This window comes from Cylas formicarius, unplaced genomic scaffold (genome assembly GCF_029955315.1).
Source record: "Cylas formicarius isolate icCylForm1 unplaced genomic scaffold, icCylForm1.1 PGA_scaffold_10__41_contigs__length_53128322, whole genome shotgun sequence".
NCBI classification, from domain to species: domain Eukaryota; kingdom Metazoa; phylum Arthropoda; class Insecta; order Coleoptera; family Brentidae; genus Cylas; species Cylas formicarius.
In genome coordinates, this window is record NW_026844214.1 from 42,765,349 (window position 1) to 42,789,173 (window position 23,825).

A 23,825-nucleotide genomic window follows, 5' to 3' on the forward strand; every position below is an offset into this window, starting at 1 on the left:
GTTAGATCTTCATGTGTTCTTTTTTATCACACGATATCTGTTCAGTACTGTCCACACATTTTTATACCTTTTTCTTTTCAGCCTAGTTTTTTGGAAACATCTTTTAAAGTCTGGTTAAACAATTTAGGCGTTATTGAGTCTCCATGTCTGTGTTGGTTTTCTCATGAATTGTTGTGACTTCTCTATATATGTTGCTTAAGAGGTTTGGTGTAACTGGAGTCGATTCTGATGTTAATTATGGAGTTATTCAAACTCCAATTTTCAATGCTATCAAAGGAAATTTCGAAATGAATAAATGCAATGTACAGTGGGATGAACAATTGTACTGAATCATTTTCGGAAACCAGTTTCCTATTTCCATTATACTATTGTGAGCTTTAAAAATCACTACATTAATAACAACGTTATTACACTGACTTATACCTTTTAAAATTTTTGCTTCTACCGAACCAGGAGGAACGAGATACATGAAGATGTCGCTATTGAAGCCGTTGAGTCTGCAACTATGGGGGAGTCACAATATATGGTTTGGGTCTAACATAAGCTAAAAGGTGACGTGTGCCAACGGCCAATTTCTTAACTTATTGGGTTCTCGAAAACAATAGTCATAATTAAAGCCATTTGTTGTTGGTTTTTTTATTGACAAATCATGAAAATTGAAAAAAAAGAATTTCTTCGGAATAATCGAGGTCAAGTTGACGATACCACATACCAGGTCTAGTTTTCTTTGCAAAATTACTAGCAAACTGGTTCGATTCAAAATGAAACGCACTTGTTGCAAAACAGAAACAGGTCCGCGCGTGTTTAGGCGGACCGCTTAATCTGTCAAAAGTTTATTTCTGCGTTACAAATTAAAACGTACACAACAATAAGCGGCCGCCATAATTTTGTGACGGCGAAAGATGTCTCGTACCGACCACCGCGTGCTCTATTTACATTTTAAACTTTGACGATAAATCATCTGCCGAGCAAGACAACACCAACTAAAAGTAATAAAAATGTCCGCTTTGTTTTATGGGGAATAATACGGTATAATCTGGTCGGGCTTATCTTGACGAGTGGATATTTACTGCTCCTTGTGTTTTAATCGATATCCCTCTATTCGGCCGGTGATAAAATATTTTGTGGTGGTTGTGGGCAGCCCGGCCCTGTCAAGCAGAAGTTGGTCGAAACTTGGACGATAAGCAATAACAGTAAACTAGGATAGTTACAGTTTGGATCAAATAAACTTTTAATCATAGCTTGTCCAGTTCTGCGTTGTTCGGCAAATAGTACCCTTTATAGTTAAGAGAGAGAAAGACCTTTCTCAATTAGTTGTAAAAGTCGAACAGCTGATTCAGGTTCATTTTGCGAATGTTTCTGCAAGGCTACGATATTTCTCCTGATGGTAGACCCTCGCTACAGATGTTTTGGTTAGGTTGCTCAAAAAAGGTGTACATGTTCTCGTCCTGGATAACCAAATACTCATGCTGTAATGATTATTTAAAAAAAATGATAATTCGACTGTGCAGTCTATTGTTTCTATGAAATCGGTTTGTTTGTTTTTATAAATTGTGATAAATGAATGGCTTGCATCAAGTAATGTACAAATAAAAACAAAAAACATCGTAGTTGGCCGTTACGGAGATGTTCTGGATGATAATTAACAAACAATTGATATCTGTTACCACAATACACTAAGAATTACAATTACAATTACAATATTAAGGGACGTAAGAGTATACTGCGAGGTGCACTGCAAAAGCAAAATACTTGCTTCAAGTTGGTTAAGCTGAATTTGAGCATAAGTAAGCTTTGCATATGTTTAAGACTACGTCCGCTTAAAATAAAAATGGCAATTTCTCAATATCTTAAGTTTCTTTTAACAAAATGAAATGCTTGATTTGAATATTTCAAGTTTTTTAGACAAAAACGTACGTAATTTGAATTAAATATTCACAGCTTCATTTATAAATTTTAGATATTTATGTGGCAACTTGAATTGAGCATATACCGATTCGTTTTAAAAACATGAAGTTACTCTATTTAAATGAGCACAATTTTATTGTGAATTTTTGCTAGTTTTAAATTGGTTACATATGCACTTAAAAATATTCATTTAGTTGCTTTAAATCAAGCATTATGTCAATTCCATCCAACAAGTAATACCTGTTTTGTTTGATCGAATTCTATTTTATGTCGAGAGTGTTGTAATTTTATTGTAAAAATGGAGATATTTTTTCAGTAAATTTTTGCACAATTTTTATTTTGGGAGATAGCAAAGTATATACAAAAAATATAAATAGTTTTAGGGACTTATCTTTTTATTTATGGAAGAATGATTTTTCATAATTTTTAACAAATAAAGGTAGTTAAAAATACTGTTAAATTTCTACCATTGTTGATGACCAGTGACAAACAACACATTCTATTAAGAAGGTAACCCGTCACAGAAATTTACATTATTCGCACTAATTTTATCTATCACAAACTAGTATTTCTATTATTATATACAGCGAATTTTTGTGATACAGAATGCAGATTTAATCTAATATATAAATAGTTACTTTAAAATTACTCTAGACGAAGAAAAAAAATCATTACCAACTTTTGATTTTAATCTCGAAAATTGAAGGGGGGAGGGCTTTAGAACAGATTTTTTTCTACTCCCATCTGTAAAATACCTAATTACAGACCGATCCAGCGTGCGGCAAAGGTCACTCTACTTGTCAGTTTCGTTTCCCACGAACACACAAATTTTGACGTTTGTCAATTCTGACGGTCATGTCAGTGAATATATTCGTGTTGTTATGGCAAAATGGACCCAAAAACTAACGGTCGTGGAAAAAGTATAGATGCAACAAGTTCGGTAAACTTTGTAAGTCACTGGTTTATTAAACTCGCTCCGTTCGTGCCAAATAAATACCTAATTATACACCGATCTAGCGTGCGGCAAGCGTCACTGTACCACGTCAGTTTCGTTTCCCACAGATCCGAGCCACTTCGGACATTTCCAGCATCTAACCGCACGGGTTTGGGAGCAATCGGATGTTTTCGGAGATATTTCCCACGCTTTGAATTTTGACGTTTGTCAATTTCGACGGTCATGTCAGTCAATGTATTTCTGTTGATTTCCGAAAATGTACCCAAAAACCAACGGTCATGGAAAAAGTATAGTATGCAACATGTTCGTTTATTAAAAACGCGGTCCGCTGCGCTCTGCTCATGTCAAATAAACTCGCGAGTCAAATGTCGTTTACCGCACTTGTTGCATAATATACTATTACCACCGTGTAATTTGTATAGGCAATTTTTCTGATTGTAAATTCTCTGTTAGTGTTTGGTTATTTCACAAAAAAAGAGAATGAAGTTTAACCCTTTTTTATCAGCAATTAATGCAAAATTCTTGAAAAAAAATTTCAGCATTAGAAGTGTATAAACCGTAAACTGCTGGTAACTAAAATAAGGAACTACAATTTCAACAAAACTATGACACATGTTCCCTCCTAGCCTTAAATATATTAAAAGTATAAAGAATAGCAACTAGTTTAATATTTTTTGGTGTCAAAATGGAAGAATCCATATACCCACACACCAAATTTTGGTACTTTTTCGAAAAACATATGTATTACATACAAATAATTTTCATTATTATTCATCAGCTCCAGGGCTTATAGCCTGCACAAGAACTTGGCACTAGTCGGCCCAAATTTCTCAAAAATTGGATATGGCCCCGAATATTTTTAAACAGATAGCTAAATTCAGATGTATTTTGGAAAAATCCCTACTTCCTATAACACCCTGGCTAATTTAAGGGTGGCTTAAGGGCGTCAACCCTGGATAAAACCCTCCCTAAAAACCAAAACACTTTTCTATTTGAACACCTATTACATTATTTGGCGGCCATACAATAGATATCGTTAACATACTTAAATACCTTTCAATCCTTTTTTTGAAAGTTCCCAAATTTTCAATGAGGCTTCTGTATTTATTGTTACACAACCCTTACACCTTACACCGCTAAAAACTGAACTGCACTGAAAGTTCGTATGAGCTTCGTGCAGCCACGATATGTAATCAACCCAAACCAAACCGTACTGTACGTATATATACTATAATGGAGAGTATATTTTCAAAGCATTTTCAAATTGACGTTATCAAATTGATTCCATTAAGGATATCATAATTTTAAGACAATTATTTTATACATTTACATTTTCTAACATCGAGAATACTGCATAACGATATTCTCAAATCGAAAGCATGTTACGTTTTGTCCTTTTCATTTGAACATTAGATCGTTTAAAAGAGAAAGTAGTAACATTTTCAAAAAAGGTATATTGTTTCTCCTTCTTAAATTATGTATCATCATTCTAAGGAGTCAACTCCAAGTAGAATTTGCAATTTAAAAATTAAAATTTTGACCATTTTAAAACAAGACAATGAAAAATCAATCTTAAAAGGATCATATTCATTTCTCATGTTTATTGAAATTCTTAATTTAAACTGGTAATCGAGTAGAAAATATTGAAGATATATCTAATCTACAATTAAGAATTCGGTTTTTTCTGTGTGCTGATGATTTTTAACAAAATCACCAGGAGACAAGGTGAACTATGGAAAAAAAACCACGCGAAACTCGGAAAACCGTGATTAAAGAAAACAATTAAAGATGGGATCAAACACCTATATTGGAAATCGTAGATGTACCTAAAAAAAATCACACATCCAAGCACATGCAATATCACAATTACTACAATACGCGTCACTCGATGGAAGGAGTATTATTCTAAACTGTTTGCAGAAGACAGTTACCTCTTGGAAGAAAACAACAGAACAAATATTAATTTCGAAAGTCGACCCATAACTGTAACCACATAAGAAATTAGGAGAAAGGCAAAGCAGCTTAAAAATGGCAAATCTCCAAGTCCAAGACTAGAATACATGACTAGGAAGCTATTGAAGGAATATCAACTATGAGGACTAACAGCTAATATCAAAAAAACTAAATATATGTGGATTGGCAAGAATAACGGAGATCTAAAACTGAAAGATGGAACAAGAATAGAAGAGTGCATTACGTTTAGCGCTGATGGTAAATATAGTGCAGAAAGGAAGAATGGAGTGAATGGAGTCTTGTGGACTAAAGGCATAACTAGGGAAAGAATGAAAAACATACCTCACAATGATATAACTCCGAAACATGGACTTTGACCTAAAGGAATAAAAAGAAAATACTGCGAAACTTCGGGAGAATATCAAGATTGAAACATATAACAAACGAACGCGTGATAGAAGTAGTGAAGGCAAACACCACAAGTATAGAGGAGATAAAACATAAAGAACGTAGAATGGATGACAATATACTACTACAAGTAGTAAAATTGTCATTATAAGAACGAAGACGACGAGGAAGATTAAAGTAAAACATACAAACATCAGAAGTAGTTCTAATCTCCGCACAAATGTGTTCAAATCGAAATTGGATTTCCGTTCTAATCGAAATGTAGAGGGACCTTGCTTTTAATAGCTTGCCTAATAACATGCGACGTACAAATCGAATTTAAAAAACTTTTTATCATGAAAAACTTTCAGATTGTTTACAAATTGCAATATAGGGCCGTTTTTATTTCGAATAAAATTATTCACATAAATTTTGTGCGAATTATAGTTTATAAATTGTTTTGAAACAGATTGATAGGATGCGGAGGAAAGTCCCGATTTTAATGTATTAGATTTTTAGCTTTAGATAGATTTGAAGACATAAGAGTGAATATTGCATGTGACAAAATTCAAAATATTCAAAAAATTACAAGAACAGTCTGAAGGTTTCGTGCATAAATGATGAGGGTGGTCATTTAGAACACAATCTGTAATCTTAAAATTAAGCCTACATTTAGTTAACTGTTTTATATAATAACTTTGTTGTTTACTAATAGACATGTATTTTTCTTTATTTTTCTATTTCACGAGGAAAGAATTAACCTTGTCCTCGGCCATACTATTTGCATATAACTCGATGTAAAAACAAATCTTTGTTGAACCGAATGCTGAAGTTGTTCCTTATCAATTCTAATACTGTTAAAATGGACCTAATTTCGGATTTACAAAATATATTGAAAGTCAAAATAAAAGTATAAAAAAACTAAACTACATTATCTTCCTATACAAATAACGCATATAGTGGTTGAAGTGTATTCCTTGCTGGTCCGGAATATTTAACAAACAAGAAACCTTCGATTTTCGAAAAGGTCTGCGGGTTCGGTCTTAATGCAAATAAAATTTAATTTAAACTAGATTAGCGTGTAATTTCGCGGTAGGTTGATTAAGGGACGTCCCGACTCACAAATTTTTTTAAAATTGGAAATCTAAATTTTTAAAACGGACCTGCCGAGCCGGAACTTTGGACACGTCATGACAATCCATAAAAAGCTTAGAGCCTTTCAGTACATTTGACAAGTCATACTTTATAACTGGATCACAACCATTAAGAGCAGCGAGGTACAAAATTAGAGAAACGGATGGTTTTATAAATTAGAGAGAAAAGTAAATCGTCCAAGACAAAATTATTTTCTCAAATGGCCATCAATATACCATCATCTTGATTTTTATAACACAATTTTTGCAAAACTTCTGTAAATTAACCATAGCTAGAGCGAGTACGACTTCAAAGCTTCAAAAAATTCAAATCTGCTCTATCTCTCAAGGGAAATTAGTGGGGTGTGTTCGAACTTTTTCCGAAATAATTGCAGTTGATTGCAAAAGGGCTCAAGGCATTTTAACAAACTGTCAGGGTTTTTTCGAGGTTACAAACCGTGCTATGAGTAAGGCGAATGCGATGACTGTTCTTGATACCAGGTGGGGTTTTAAAATAGGAATAAATTGGGCAACCTTATTTTTTCGTATACTTTGTCGCAGGATATATCGGCAATTATCGAAATAACCGACCGAAGACGGGAATAAAACACTTGACCAGCCGATATTGTATTGTATTGTAAAGCTTCAGGGACGGATATTTAAGGCGTTTTAAAAATATAATATTATTTTTTTAGATATAATAAAATCACATCAGCTCTAGTAGAAAGTACGATAATACGAAATATATACAAATTAATAAAAATTACCTAAATAAGTACCTTCTTATTTAAAATTCAATTAATCAGGTTTAATCTAGGTAAATTGTTCATTTCTTTTCGGATTTGTGCTTTTTAATTTCCTGAATGTAATTAAATTTCTCAGTGTGTAATCTGTGCGATTCCATTATCAATTATTTATTGCCTATATACAAGCAATTCTATGGAGGGTGGCACGGCCAATATTGGTTGGTTCTTTTAGCTTCCTTTTCAGTTTATCCGAAGTAAGAACAATACGGTTCCTTACTTATCACATCTTGTTCACTACTGCCCGGACGGGGAAATTGAAAATAATTACTTTTTTTTCTTTCCTTCAATAATTCGCTGTTAACAATATCCTTTATCGTGGATATGGGTGTTTTTGAATGATAGATATCAGAATAAATAAGAACTAAAAGTTCAGATTTTCACGAAATTATATATTATGACATGACAATTGTTTCGACAACAACGTGTCTTTATCAAATGTTCAAAAGGTTTTTCCCAAATACATAAAATTGAAAACCGACAACAGAAGTCCCGCTGTAAAGAAAGCCCAGATCCAAGGCCAGACGAAATGGATGAAGAAAAAACAATTTTCATGTCATAAAATATAATTTCGTGAAAATCTGAACTTTTAGTTCTTATTTATTTTGATAAATGGATTTTCATCAAGTAAAAGCCACCTCAGTTCAATAGATATCAGACTTGAAATAATACATTCTTATTATAGTACAATTTATTAAAATAACAAAATGAAAAAAAAACTAGGTACAATATTATAATTAAATCCCAAAATTGGGAATAATTACTAACCACTAGCTTGAAGTTATGAAACTAATCCATCGATTTTTAAATTAATTTCAGTGATACAAAGACATAAAGGATGTACGATGTTTTGATTAATTAACTTTCACCAATGGAACGAACTGTTTGCATTTATAAGTACTGCCAAATGCATTGCAAATTTTCTAAGCTGCGACAAATGGTCTTCTTCGAGTTATTTTGTGTAGAAATCGCACAACTCCACATCTTCCAATTTAGATTTTAGGAGTGAGTTTTCTTAAATCTCGATTAACTCCATTTGCAAGTGTATTCGGGCATTTTGTACATTAGTTTTTGTCGAAGTGACAAATAAATTGAAACAGCATATTTTTGATATCGCTAAATCTATTCGAAAATTGTTCGGACAGTAACTCGAGTTCTTCAGAATGTTTAGCGTAAGCAATATTCATATATTCATACGCAGAGAGCGTGGTGGAATGGTAACTGTTAGTAGACAGCATCTATGCCTCCCACAATCGGATTTTGATCTGAAACGCTTTAAAATCATTTACCAACTGGTCGCCCACAAAAGGTAAGCGACATATTCATTTTCATTCACTTAATTCGGATAGTGATTCGGATAGTAATTTTTTATTTGAAAAAAATTGCTCGTAAAACCGGTTCAGCCGGTTTTCCTTTTGCTTAGCCATCTGACTTCACAATAATATATTACGCCGTCATATTCGGCCGATATTTCATCCAAAAATGCCTTGAACTGACGATGGTTAGGCCCTCGAAATAAAATTGATGGTTTTTACCACCACATTCATAACATCCTGAAGTCGAATTAAACCTTTAAGTAAGCCGACCATAGAACTAATGTCCTCTTGTGTAGTGGTTCCTTTTAGCAGCTTTAAAGCAAGCAACTTCTCAGTAACAGTGAACTCTTTATCAATACCTGCCAATGCCAATTGAGCTGTTTCGGACAAATCGATGCTCTCGTCTAATGATTCAAAACCATATGGTCAATCACAATAGTTCTGGATTTTGTCTTTTCTTATTTGTCCTGTCGGTGAGTGCAGCATAGCACGGTTAGTAGAGTAATGCCATGGCCATCTTCATCACTAAAATGGAATCATTACACAGTGAATAAATAGGCTTGCCATTGTACAAGGTAGAAAGAATTCTTCAGTGCATATTTCGTTTTTTTCCACCAGACATCATTTTCGCTTACTTTTCGTTCGATAAAAAAAATTAGTAAGAACTCAAGATGCACACAAAGTCACAAAGCAAATTGATAGCACTAGTAATTCACTAGGAAGTCATCAAGGGCTACAATTTTTGAGTTTACGGTTTTCGTCTATCACATACGCTGTTCGAGATATTTGAAAAAATCCAACTGAAAATCACCATTTCTCGCACTCAATCTAGACGTGATGACGTAATTTACTCTTAAAACGTACTGCATGGTTTCAGACAACAAGTAGGGTTTTTGAAAATCATTTACTCCATTGGAAAAATTCGGATACCAGGATACTAAGGAGATCCAGGGCTATAACCTCTATTTCGAACATCTTTTCGACAAAAATTCTAATAGATCCTAGTAATTTCCGCTTTTGTGGGTGAATTATTGGTGATAAATGATAAACATTTAAAGATGTGATAATTTGATATGAACAGTATCCTAAACTGTGTCGAGAGATAGTTTAAGGTTTCGTCTATAATACAGGGGACGCGAGATATGTGAGAAAATATAATTTTAAATTGCAATTACCAGTACAAATTTTAATATTTATCGAAGTTTGCAGTAACTTTGAGGTTCGACGAGATGTGAAGGACACGTTATACAGGGTGTATTCACAATAAAATAGTGGTCCGCAGGAGCACGATAGAAAAACAATGCGTTCCTATAGGACAAGCTGATTCGCGCTCTTTGCAAACCACATGCCCTGCCCAGCGACGATTTTTCGAAAGCCATCTTGTTTAATGTATCCTCTACTTTAATCATTCACACACATTTGTTACAATTTGTTTTGCATCTAATGACAAGTGATATTGACGCGACATAAACGAAAAAGTTACCAATAACTATGTAAGAAGGTCACTTAATACTAAAAACGCGTACTCATATCTATCAGAAGAAATAATTTACTGTTAAGCTTTACGCATTGGAAAAATAGACGAGATAAGGCATGTCGTGTGTCGTTCATTTTATTCAAAACAATTTTCGCAACAGACATTGTTGCGACTGTGAATTGTTTCGACATCCGTGGGCTCCTTTAATGGCTTGTTCGTGCATATTTTAACGATGCAAATATTCTCGATTCCAGTACAAAATTAACTCTGCACGTTGCTGTTTGTTCGGCGAACGGGATAACGAACGGGATCCTTTTAAACCCGGATTACGACTCTAATATAGATCGGGATAGGAACTTGTTGATGCTCTCAAACGATTTTCGTGACGGGCTCTTTGTTTTTTTCCCCGGCTAGTTATAGTAACCGCTCGGATGATTCGCGTGCGACGAAGAACTGCTTACGTTTTAAATTATGCCACGCCATAATAGGCAATTTGCCGGCATCCAAAGTTTTCTCTCCGGCATTTGTTCCGCTTCATTATGCATAAGACGGCAAACTATTGCCAACTAACAACTTAAACTTGTGTTGTACCCTATAGGTATAATGCGGAACGAGATACCCGCGCGTGGGGCACATAGGCTTGCGAAATTTCTCATACAACATGGATACTTAATTAGCCCGTCCCTATCTATCGACGGGTACTTCGCCCCGATGCTCAAAATTTAAGCAGGGGGGTATGATACAGGGTGTAATTAATTGCCGTTACCGAGTTAGTGTTAGTTTTTTAATAATAAGAAATACGCGTATTCAAATATTTTCATGATATCATCTTTACTTATACAGGGTTATTCACGGTGAGTGTCCTATTAGACGTTTATGTTTTAATTGCAATATTTTGCTTATAACTTGAAAACCAGTGAAAATAGATATACCATAGTTTGATACTTTTAGATGGAAAATTAATTGCTCATTTACGTGCCATTATAAAATATGGGATCTTCTAGTTAAAATTTCCACGTAATATGGATTTTTATATCTTAGGCCTTACCTTATGAATGCCCTCCCTGTTCGTGATAAGTTTATTCTCATACTATATTATGATAAAACAATTTTATAGGGAACTGCAACAAAAAATTCCTAGGGTTTAGATGTACGGGTTGCGAAAAATATGTTGAAAATATTTTTGTTTTTGTTATTGGGTGCAAAATTTTTGGAAAAGTATTTTTTATTTCCGAAAATGTTCAAGATAGGTATGGTACATGTTACATAAAAAAGTTCCAGAATGTTTCGCAGCATCCAAAAATATGATAATACACAGGGAGTCCCATTTAAAAAATGACAGTTAATATACATTACGAGTATATATGGCAACACCGCAAGGCCAAAAATATTTTTCGTAGGTAGCTCATATTTGCTTCATATTTTTACCGTAAGCCATTCTCCATAATCGTCTAATAGGACACTCACCGTGGATAACACTGTATATGACTAAATTAATTACAATAAATCTAGTTACATACATTTTAATACCGTATTCACCGATCGCCATTAAATAGATTGATATTATTTAACACATGATTACGAAGATTCACTATTCGCCATTAGAAGTAGTATCACTGTTTTGAGTCGGATTAGTTATAGTTATAGTTACTATAGAATCGAAAAATATGATAATACACAGAGTGTTCCATTTAAAAACGTTACGAGTATTACGTAGGTATGGTCTGTTCATAGATATAAGAAAGTGACCAATTGCTTTTAAATAGGATTATTGAATGGGATTATTAACATTCAATGCAACAAGATTATTACCTAATGTTTCGGAATTTAAATTCAGGTAAAATTGTGGTCCGTAATAGAAAATAATTTTTTTCCTACCTGTGTTTAATATTTTTTGTTTTGGTATACTACTTAGTTTAAGTTTATTAGTAATCATTCTTATTTCGTGAGTAATTCAGCGTGTGTTGAATCGTGTGCGAATTATGCGAATTATGCCCAAATGGAAAAAACACTATTCGATTGATACTAAGAAAGTTATAAACAATGTTTATTTGACTCTCTTTGAACATGGTGCCAGCAAGCAAGCATCTTTAGAAGAAACGGCCACATTGACGAAAATTCCAACATCAACTGTATGGAAAATTGTGAGTGTAGATGAAAGTGATCAAAATATAATACGGCGTAAAATTTACCAGTTATACGAGGAACAAAGCGTGCCTACATTAAATATCTTAATTAGGAGGCTTGAAAAAGATGAAACCGGTGTTCAATGTGGCAGAACTACATAATGGAAGTGTATTCAACACATGGGTTTTAGATTTAAAAAAATTGACAAAGCAATGGCGACTGGAATATCTAGAAAAAATTGGGATTTACAGAAAACAACAAAGACTAATTATTTACTTTGGTTGACTCAACTGATAAGTATAAAACAAACGTGCCATCAAAAAGAGGTAAAAGAATAACTATTTTGCATGCTGGCTCTAAAGATGGTTCGATTCCAAATGGACTTTGTCTGTCTGCGAAAAATATTAAAGATTCTTCTCTGGATTACCATGAAGACACCACCGCTGATTTGTTTGAAACTTGGTTTAAAAACAAAAGCAACAATCCAAAACTACATGTATAATAACGACATTTATTTTCACGAAGATTATACCAAAAAGCAATTATTACGTCTATGATAATTATGCAAAAAATCTAGGGTATGCAGTTTTAACCTTACCACTGTATATTTAATCCCATTGAACATGTTTGGCACCAACTGAAATCTGCCCTTCGTCGTAACAATGTTTTTCCCCGTGTTAACTTCAATGCCCCCAAACTTATAGAAACCGAAGTTTTTAACATCCCTCCACACAGTTGTGTAAATTCTATTAAACATATAGAAAAAGCAGAACAATGGTATATCCATATTGCATATAAAAGAGAATAATTAGAACAGGCGATGATAGCGATAGTGATACTGATACATTAGGTGAATTATTTTAAGTAATTTAAGTAGGTAATAAAAATAATTTGTAATTTTATTATAGAATTAAACATAAATACATACATACATAAATAAATATTGTTTAGTATCTTTCCTAACAAAACCCCAAATGATTAAATTCTAAGCAAAGTACGGACCTGTTCGGCCATATTTCATTCTTACAGCTTGCCCAGGTCTTTAATTAATTCGTATCAGTTAGTCACTTTCTTATATCTATGAACAGACTTTATATAGATAGGTAGTCAATAAATTTGTAATTTTTACGTCAATTATACCTAGATCTCGTTAAAGGTTCTGGAAATACAAGCTAGATATTTGGAAATCGCTGTTTGGAAAGAAAATGGCGCAAAGTGCAGCTATATAATTAATATAATAATAATAGCTATATAATTTATTCGCATAATTTCAGTAAAATCGTATTTTTTGGTATCTAATGATTATAGATTGTTGTTTATCCTAAATAGAATGAAATGCCCTGTGAATATTTTTCCATATTTTCCTTTGCACCCGAAGCTCTTGGTATATAAACCGAATGCATGCAACCGAAAAAATAACAACATCGTTTACCAGGGCAATCGGTCGCACACAACCGCCACAGACAACATTATACGTTTCGCGTAGTCGAATGTTTACGATTCGATTTTCGGTCTGAAAAAATAAATAAATTGTTTATTCCATTCAACGGGAAAGTTAGACGCGCTTTTGTTCAAGGATCTGTGTGGGGGGGGCGTGGTCAAGGAAAAATTGGATGCCAGTGATCCTCGTGAGCGTCAGTCGAATCTTTGCACTCCAAATTTTCGTACACTCTAATGAGTAGTGTGATTAAAAGTGAAAATATAAATAATTTTAAACGGTTTTTAATTATAAATAAAAAATGGTTAGAACGAGGCGATCAGGAAATACTTGTTGTGTTCCTGGCTGCTGTGTTCATGAAGACTTAAACAACATAAAATTTTATAAATTCCCCACGCAAGGCTATAACCTCGAAAAGAGAGTAAAGTGTGTTAAAGCTGTGAAAAGAATCAAGTAAGTAAGACCATGATTATCCTAATAACTGATTCAGAATTTATTGTTATAAAATTGTAAAAATGATTATTCAATTTTCTGTAGTCGTGACGGAGTTCTTGGGAACCTAGTTTAAGATCATGTATTTGCAGTCAACATTTTGTAGGAGGTAAAAAGTCGGAGCATCCTAATAGCCCTGCATATCTCCCAACAATATTTCCTGAAAAATATTACGGAAAACCAAGAATAAATAAATCAGAGCAAGTACAAGCACAAAGCAGGTAATTTTTCTATTTATTAAATCTTGATTTATAAACGTGGGTATGTTTCGCCCCGGCCATGTAATTAACATTAAAAAAAGAAAAAAAAAAATTTCCACGAAAAACTATATTTTTTGCTTTACATTTGCCGTTTAGTTGGTTGTAAAATTTTTCATTTGTCCTTAATGTAATATTTATTGAGTAAACCACGTACATTTCAAGAAGTTTCTCTATTGGTTTCGTAAAATTATAATCGATATATCGGACTGACAATTAGTAACGTTAACAGTAATTTTGTACATAATTTTTGGACCGAGATCAGTAGATATAAAACGGCTGGACGTAAAAGACCCACGTTTGTACAGAGGATGATATGAAAAATTAATTGAATCGTAGATGTTCATTTTACTAAAAAATATAGGATTTCTCGATTACAGATTCGCGAGAGCAATGCGGAGAAGTCAAAATTCAAATGGTTCCGAAATGGACAACACTAAGCTTGTTAATATAAGAACATGTAACGATGACCTCAACGACAATAAGGATACCGATAACCTGAATGATCATATGGATATACAGCAATGTAGTGAAGTTATCATTGACTCACTGCAACCGCAGTTTAAAGATGTTGCTGTACAGATTGATTTTCATGAAGAAATGAATTCAACCTTCGTAAATAACATAATATATAACATAATAAATATGGTTCTTTTTTAATTGGACTTTTTCCGTAGCTACAGTTTCAATATAGCCGACATTAATTTTTTTCGTTTCTTTATCCCATATTGGTTTCGATTTGCATGATATTGGACATTTTCTTTCGACTATTTTAGTTACCATGCCGTCACTGACTACTATTCCATTTAATAATAATCCAATTTGAAATATGTGAACATCATGCAGTAATTTGTTATTTTCGCGAGCTTTTACCTCATTTTGTATTCCATAATTTAAACTTTTCGGATGCAGAAAATCCTGTAGTAAAGATTCAGCTGAAGTGCGAGTTATTGTTTTTATCTTATGAGTTTTTGCGCTGGCCGTTATGCATACACGTCTTGCTTCAAACCATTTTACCGTCTCGCGTTGTTGTGTGGTTTGTAAACACAATGTGAAAACTTCTTCATTGTCTAATAGTATCCGGTCTCTGTAAAACTGTGCTATCTCAGATGACAGAGCCAACTTGTCTTTTCCTATGGTGATACACTGACCAGCACTCTTTAAAAGACAAGCAATCACCTTTTTCGTACACTCTGATATTAGTTCTACCTGTCGTTCTTCGAGACATATATTCATGACCACCGTACAGACTTGTTCTTCCTCACTAATATGATCGACTTTTAACCTTTTTTTAATTGGGCATTCGATATCGTCAAAGTCTTCCAAAGTCAAGTGCAGTGGCTGAGGAGGATTTTCAAGCACTTTTTGAGGAAAAAGATCATTTACCGTAGCTCCTCGAGAATATTTTTCTTTTGCTAAATGATTAATTGATGGAAATCCCCACTCTTGCTGAACACTCGTTTTAGACACACTCCGGTCATTGTTTATTTGGTGGATAAATGCCGCAATATGTTTGCATTCGCCAGTTTCTTTGGCAATGCAAGTACATTGAGCATGTACCACCTCCCTTTTACTATTCAGCTAAAAAAAATAAAGAATCAAGTAAAAAAGCCACTTTTAAAGTTTGACCATTTTTTTTCTGTAATCTGTAAATTATATGGTGTTTCAGTGACGGACGTTTGCCGAATGCATTTAGCAATTAACTTATTGTTAATATTGCCACCAACGTATTCTTCAATGTGTTTAATATGACAAAAAGCCAATTTTTTTCCTTTTTCTAGCGTACCTGCAGTGAAAATTATTGAATGGGAGATATTTTCAAACCCGGTCTGCAATATTACCGATACCATATTTTCAGGTTATGCTGTCAATAAAAAAACAATTATTATTTGTTTGTTACACGTTTTAATTACAGAAAAAAAATTTGTTAATATATAATTTTCACGTACCTTTCGTTTAAATCACTTTATACTACTTATCCATCTCAAAATTTATTGTTAATTATTTTATTTATAAATCAACACGTAAAGACAATGATAAAATTGGAGTGCTGTAATTCCTTCTTTTCCATTTTCCATTTTCACCACTTCTCCAAAAATCTTTCAATATCTCCAATCTGTAAAAGACAAAATTCCGTTTGAGATACGAGTAGTATACAGCATTTCATGCAGAGAAACGGGACGAAATTTGTTAATAGTTTTACAACCTCTGGAAGTTTCTTTAAAAAAATGCTTTAGATTAAGTATAAAGACGAAAAATGTTTGTTAATTCACAGAAAAAGAGGTTTCGGGATATTCCAATCGAATCTACAAATAAACAAAAACAAGCCATCATTCGTCGCAGATAAACACCGCGGTCGAATAGGAATTTGTAGGCGTACTTATAATGAACAAAATCTATAGCCATTAAATATCAAAAAATACGATTTTACTGAAATTATGCGAATAAATTATATAGCTATTAGGTAATACAGTGGCCCTACTACGACAAAAATTGATGCGCCCCAAGCGGCATTGATATTTTCGTAGACAGGGTAATGATTTTCCCCGCATGCTCTTACATTTCATCCACTAATCTGCACTTTGCGCCATTTTCTTTCGAAACAGCGGTTTCCAAATACCTAACTTGTATTTCCAGAACCTTTAACGAGATCTAGGCATAAATTTATTGACTACCTATCTATGTAAAGTCTGTTCATAGATATAAGAAAGTGACTAACTGATACGAATTAAGGAAAGACAAGGGCAAGATGTAAGAATTAAATATGGCTGAACAGGTCCGTATTTTGCTTAGAATTTAATTATTTGGGTTTTTTTTTAGGAAAGATACTAAACAATATTTATTTATTTATGTATGTATTTATGTTTAAATCTATAATAAAATTACAAATTATTTTTATTACCTACTTAAATTACTTAAAATAATTCACCTAATGTATCAGTATCATTATCGCTATCATCGCCTGTTCTAATTATTATTTGTTCTATATTATATGCAATATGGATATACGATTGATTGTTCCGCTATTTCTATATGTTTAATAGAATTTACACAACTTTGTGGAGGGATGTTAAAAACTTCGGTTTCTATAAGTTTGAGGACATTGGAGTTAACAAGGGAAAAAACATAGTTACGACGAATGGCAGATTTCAGTTGGTGGCAAACATGTTCAATGGGATTAAATATACAGTGGTAAGGTGAAAGCATTAAAAGTGTATACCCTAGATTTTTTGCATTATTATCACAGACGTATTCCTTTTGTAGGTTCAAGCTTTGTAGAACCTCAATTAATTGCTTTTTGGTATAATCTTCGTGAAAATAAATGTCGTTATTATACATGTAGTTTTGGATTGTTGCTTTTGTATTTAAACCAACTTTCAAATAAATCAGCGGTGGTGTCTTCATGGTAATCCAGAGAAGAATATTTTTCGCAGACAGACAAAGTCCATTTGGAATCCAGCCGTCTTTAGAGCCAGCATGCAAAATAGTTATTCTTTTACCTCTTTTTTCATGGCGCGTTTGTTTTATACCTATCAGTTGAGCCAACCCAACCCTTTTCCGGGGTATCATAAGTGTCGAACCAGGTTTCATGCAAGTAAATAATTTTCCTTTGTTGTTCTCTGTAAATCCTAATTTTTTCTAGATATTCCAGTCGCCATTCCCGAATTCTAAAAGATTCCATTAAAACTTGCCTTTTGTCAATTTTTTTAAATCTAAAACTAAAATATTGAATACCCTTCCATAAAGTAGTTCTGCCACATTTAACAACGGTTCCTCATATAACTGGTAAATTTTACGTCGTATTATATCTTGATCACTTTCATCTACACTCACAATTTTGCATACAGTTGATATTGGAATTTTCGTCAATGTGGCCGTTTCTTCTAAAGATTCACCATATTCAAAGAGAGTCAAATAAGCATTGTTTACAACTTCCTTAGTCTCAATAGAATAGTGTTTTCTACCTAAGATACACTAACTGGCACATATTTTGCATAATTCGCACACGATTCAACACACGCTGTATTACACACGTAATAATAATGATTACTAAGAAACTTAAACTAAGTAGTATACCAAACCAAAGAATATTAAACACAGGTATTATTTTCTATTACGTACCACAATTTTACCTGACTTTAAATTCCGAAATTTTAGGTAATAATCTTGTTGCATTGTATGTTAATGACCACCCTTGGATAATCCCATTCAAAAGCAATTGGTTACTTTCTAATATCTATGAACAGACCATATCTATCTATTAAATCTCGCGTATGCGCATATTTTTTTTTTCAAGTTCTATCGGCATAGGAAGGGCTTCCATACCTCTAGGCCGAAAAGCTCAAATATCTCTGAAACTACCAAAGCAGGAACGTACCACTGGTAATAAAAAAAGTTCTTAACATCTCAGTGTTTTTTAGGTTTTTGAATATAGCAAAAACAGTGTATCAATGCAAGGTTGCCAGAATTAAAAATATTATCGCGTAATCTGAGAACATTGGTGCTCTTCAAAATACGCTAGCAATCTGGCAATTATAGCAAGATTTACTCCAGCGTAATCAGAATAATGCACAGATCTCGCGGAATTGTGCGCAAGAAAAGAGCGAAAGTAAATCAAGGAATCTTTTTAACAGTTTGTTTCAAAACACATGCGATTGTTTTGGTGATTACTCAGGCTTTGATATAGTAAGAGATCCAGATTTTTCTTGGTTTTTAGTAATATAGGTTTATCATTGCTGTGTGTAGTACCCACCCAGAAAATGCAAAATTCTATTAAATTTAAAAATAGGGGTGGGTGGGGCAAGGAAGGAAAGGAAGAAAAGGAAGAAGGAAAAATAATCTTTTTTTTTCTTCTAACAATTATAAATTGTGGTTATTTGTACATTTTTAGCCCTTTGCGTAATACCAGAGGTAAAAAGGACCTTTTAAAAATTTCTAAAAAAAGCTATTCCATATTATTATATGCGAATGATAATTTATTAAGTGTTATTTTTTGGATAATTCTATAGATTTAACCTAAAGCTAGAGCTTTCGAAAATCTTATAAATAACAATAACAATTTTTTTAATAGATAGAAAAATAGTTACTATTCAGTAACGTTTTTTATAAAATAATTTTTAATAGATAATTATAATGATTATATATAATATTGTAATTAGGGGGGAATGGGGCGCAAAGGTCAGAAGCTTCGCCAAAATTTGGAAAAAGTTAGTTAAAGTTAGTCAAAAATAAATCCACCCCCCACCCCACCCCACCCTTCCCCTTCAGATATGCATATGCATTTGAGTACTATCAGATAAAATTGTCTTCTTTTCTTTCTTCTTTCTTTCTTCTTTTCAATTCCTGTTGACAAATATTTGGGCATTTCTAGCGATTTCATCTATTTTGTTGTAGCATAAAATTGAGGCCACAGAGGTTTCTGTAAGTAACCATTATGTATTACATTTCTGAACCTTTGCCGGATTTGAATTTGTGATATCTAGTAGTCAGTCAGTTTTGAAGCAAAATTGCGTTACAAATTAAAACCCAAAGTCTCAGCGTCAGAGTGATTTTTAACTTTATGGTGAACGGGTCTCCTTTTCGATTTACGTTGGTAAATAATTAGCCATTCCTTATCGTTATACGATCACCCTGATCTACTTCGTGATAAAGCAGCGCAACGTGGCCATTTTCCGGATTTATGTTCGGGTCTTGTTGTCCCGATGATAAAATTTGCGATTCTTTTGGTCCCACGCCAGTTTCCAAGAAACCTCCAATTAAAAGAAAACTAATAGCGAAACGTATGAATTATTCCGCGCCGGTTTACCCCCTCCATCGGACTAACGATCGAAATGAAAAATAGAAATTCCGTACCGCGAGGCACTGTAAATCACTTGGCCAATAATTTGTCCGTCCCCCACCTTGCCGTAGATGTTAACGAGGGTGCACTTTTTTAAAACAGCGGCGGGTCATCATCATTCCTCTTGTAGGTTTGAGCGAGTTTTATGTCGTAAATTTCTTTCCCGGGATTCAGCTTTCTTTTCGTACACGTTACTTTTGGATAAAATTTTAATTTTTTTTTTAAAAAGACTTGTTCTACAGGTTTAGACAACATGGTGTATAATAGTTATAGTAATAATATTCAGCAACAGGCGATGCAAAAAAATCGTTGCAGATAATTTAAAACAACAGCGATTAAAAGTATCTTTCTGTATCTGTAGTGCTTCATCATGGAAGAGTACTTCACTTTACATGAAGCCCAGTGTCTCCGCGCAGGCGGTGGCAGCTCCCAGAGTCTTCTCCCTGATTACCCTAGACCCTAGGGGATGGATATGATTCGCCAAGCATCGCTTCACGCCTAAACGAAAAGTTAGGAGTGTGTTCCACTGCTTTTTTATTTAATTAAATTAGAAGGTACACAGGTATAGATAGTTTATTAGTAAAATATCATACATATTACTGTTGTAGGTCAAACGAGAAAAAACAAATGAAAATGCTTTTTAACTGTAAAAAATATATGACATTCATTGACAATGAAAATTAAATTTAAAAAAAAAACAATTAGGGAGTAAAGATCAACAGAAAAAGATAAGGGAGCAATACTTGAAAGAACTATTCCACGACATGGGAGCAAGGCAAGAACTTATTATTGAAATCGATTCAGGACAAGAAATCCTCCCATACGAAGTTTTTTCAGCCATCCAACAAATGAAGAACGGGCAAGCAACCGGTTTAGCAGTTAAAAAAATTTACAACTCTATTTATTCAACAGGAGTAATACCGGCGGAATCGCTAAAATCTAAATTTATAACTCTCTCAAAGAAGCCCGGCGCGAATATCTATGGCGACTACCGTACTATTAACTTGATGAGTCATTTGTTGAAACTATTTCTAAAAGTCATTTCTAATAGGATCTATCGAATATGTGAAGTACAAATAGTGCCAAATAAGTTTGGTTTTGTCAATGCCGTGGGCACAAGAGAGGCCTAATTCGGTGTCATTTCTAATAGGATCTATCGAATATGTGAAGTACAAATAGTGCCAAATAAGTTTGGTTTTGTCAATGCCGTGGGCACAAGAGAGGCCTAATTCGGTGTGCAAGTTTTATTTCGAAAATGTAGGGACGTGAGCGGTGATGTTTTTGTCTGTCTAATAGACTATAAAAAGGTGTTTGTTTGGGTGTGTTAGACATGACCTGATGATAGATGTCATGAAAGAAACCAGTATGGACGGAAAAGATCTGAAAATCAGAGATGAAACCAGTCCGCAGGCTTCGGGTAGATGGTGAGCATACTGACCAGATCGAGATTTGCGGGGTGCTAGACAGGGATTTTCAATCTATATTCTGAGCGTATATTTAGAGAAGCACTAAAAAATTTAGATGAAGGTTTCAAACTTAACAACCTGCGATACGAAGATAATACAATAGTATTCGCGCATACAATTGAAGACTTGCAAAAGTCCAAGGAGTCTCACAATATAATTGCCTAAGTACTATAATTATTGAATTGTGGGACAATCCTCAAGAGATCCGGTGCAGAATTTGAAAGGCTAAAAGTGTTTTATTAGCTAAGTATTCAAAAGTCGCAACATATCACTGGAAAGAAAGAAAGACTCCTAAATTGTTACGTATATTCAGTTCTTCTGTACAGTGTGGAATCATGGACCTTAAAACAAGAAAACATGTCCAAACTCCAAGCCTTTGAATGCTGGAGAATCTTGAAGATATCATACAGCCAGAAGGTTACTAATGAAGAAGTGTTACGGAGAATGAAAGATGGAAATAGTCAACATCGTCAAATACCGCAAACTTTAACACCCGAGTATTCAAGTCACATCATGAGGAACAAATGAAGATATGAATTACTCCATTATATCCTTCAGGGAGAAATTTCAGGAAGAAGAGCGCCAGGAGGCAGAAGACTCTCTTAACTGGCCAATCTTCTAGCATGATTTGGCAAGTCTTCCACACAACTGTTCTGGATTGCAACCAACAAAATTATCATAACCAGAAGTCGGCCAAGGGCTGGTACAAGGTGATTATTCTTCCCTGTTGAGTAGTTAAATCTTCATTAGTTTTGTACAGCTTTATGCTTTGTGTAGTGTACAACAAACGCTCCATAATGTACACACAAGGACTGAAGAGAGTTCCAGGTCCAGAGATAATACACATTTTCTTTGCTAACGAATACAGAACAGATAAAAATAAAACATAACTAATTTACTAAGTAGTTGTTTGGTTAGTTTGCTTATGTTGTGCCTCCCACATAGTTGTAAGCGTTGGTCATTCCATATTGGCTATACCCACATGCGCTGGGTATTATATAAAAGAAAGAGGAACGCTGTTATGCTGTCTTTCGGTTTGCTGGTGTCATGGTGAAACGTGCAAAGTGTTAGAGAGGCAATAAATTTGCTCAAAACTGTCCGGTGTCTGATTCCGAAAAATACGTCAGCGCCAGAGTCCATATTAATACAATATTAGAATATTTTCTAAAATTTTGCGCATTCAAGAGTTTGAAACGAAGGTCTGAATTCGTAAACCTGTTACATACTATACTTTTTCTATGACCATTATTTTTTGGGTTCATTGTTGCGAAACGGCACGCATATATTTGATGACATGACCATCACACTGACAAACGTCACATTACTTATCTCAAGAATTATTTTGGTAAATCAAAACGATCTTTTAGGACTATAAAATTTATATAATCAATTCTCTCGTGAACTATTTTCTAGAAACACATTATTGATGAAATATTACTTGCTGTTGTCAAAATTGGCATTAATTCTGCTTTGGTTATGATACACTCGTACGCTCTAGTTTCTCTATAATTGAGATATCTATAAAAGTTATTCTCTACTCTTTTAACGGCCTACTTATGTATGTCATAGCATGGACTCCATATTATGCTGGCATACTCTAAAAATCTTTTGACATATGCTCTAAATCGATGTTTTATACAGCGTAGTGTTTAAAGCCTTCACAGTCCCTTACGAACCCGTACATGATGAATGCTTTTTTCGTTATAAAATCTCTACCTGTTCTAAACGATAAAAGATCTCGCGTTTACTAAAATTTAAAACCCGGCACAAAAATTCAATTTCGGTTTATTAAAGTTTCTTGAAATTTTATCGTCGCTGACTATAAGAACAATTTTAAGTAATCATCATTATAATAATCATATCGTTAATTATCTCTGATATATTATAAATAAACGGGATAAATAGACGTGGCCCAAAAGTGATTTTATATAATATTGGTAGGCTGTTTTCAAAAATTCTATGTGTGTTTTTAAGGGCATATCCCGTTTTAACATCCAGCAGTAGTCCACCATCATCGTTATGCTCCATCTGTTTTGGTATCGGCTACCCACTTAGTGTTCTTCGCTAACTGCTCCAAGATTTTCAGGAAGATAGTTCAAGTGCGAACACGGGAAATGAGCTTTCAAACTCATATTAAAATCTAGAATATGAAAGTGTTGTAACATTTTTTTAACTACACTTTCGTAGTTTTCGACCTTAGAGTTCCCAAGAAACTTAACAATTACTTCTTTAAATTAAACATTACCATCGCTGATTTTGGCAAGACTTGTTCTA

The 23,825-nt window shown here is 33.8% G+C and overlaps 1 protein-coding gene and 1 long non-coding RNA gene across 2 annotated transcripts in view; one reads left to right on the forward strand and one right to left on the reverse strand.

The window, feature by feature from the left end:
* LOC132698129 (zwei Ig domain protein zig-8-like) overlaps nucleotides 1–23,825 on the reverse strand; it is a 462,523-nt gene that overhangs the window by 287,678 nt on the left and 151,020 nt on the right. The gene's annotated exons all lie outside the window — the stretch shown is intronic.
* Nucleotides 13,809–14,851, forward strand: LOC132708345 (uncharacterized). The gene is made up of 3 exons (XR_009619899.1): nucleotides 13,809–13,950; nucleotides 14,096–14,210; nucleotides 14,627–14,851. It is a non-coding gene; the product is annotated as an uncharacterized LOC132708345 (long non-coding RNA).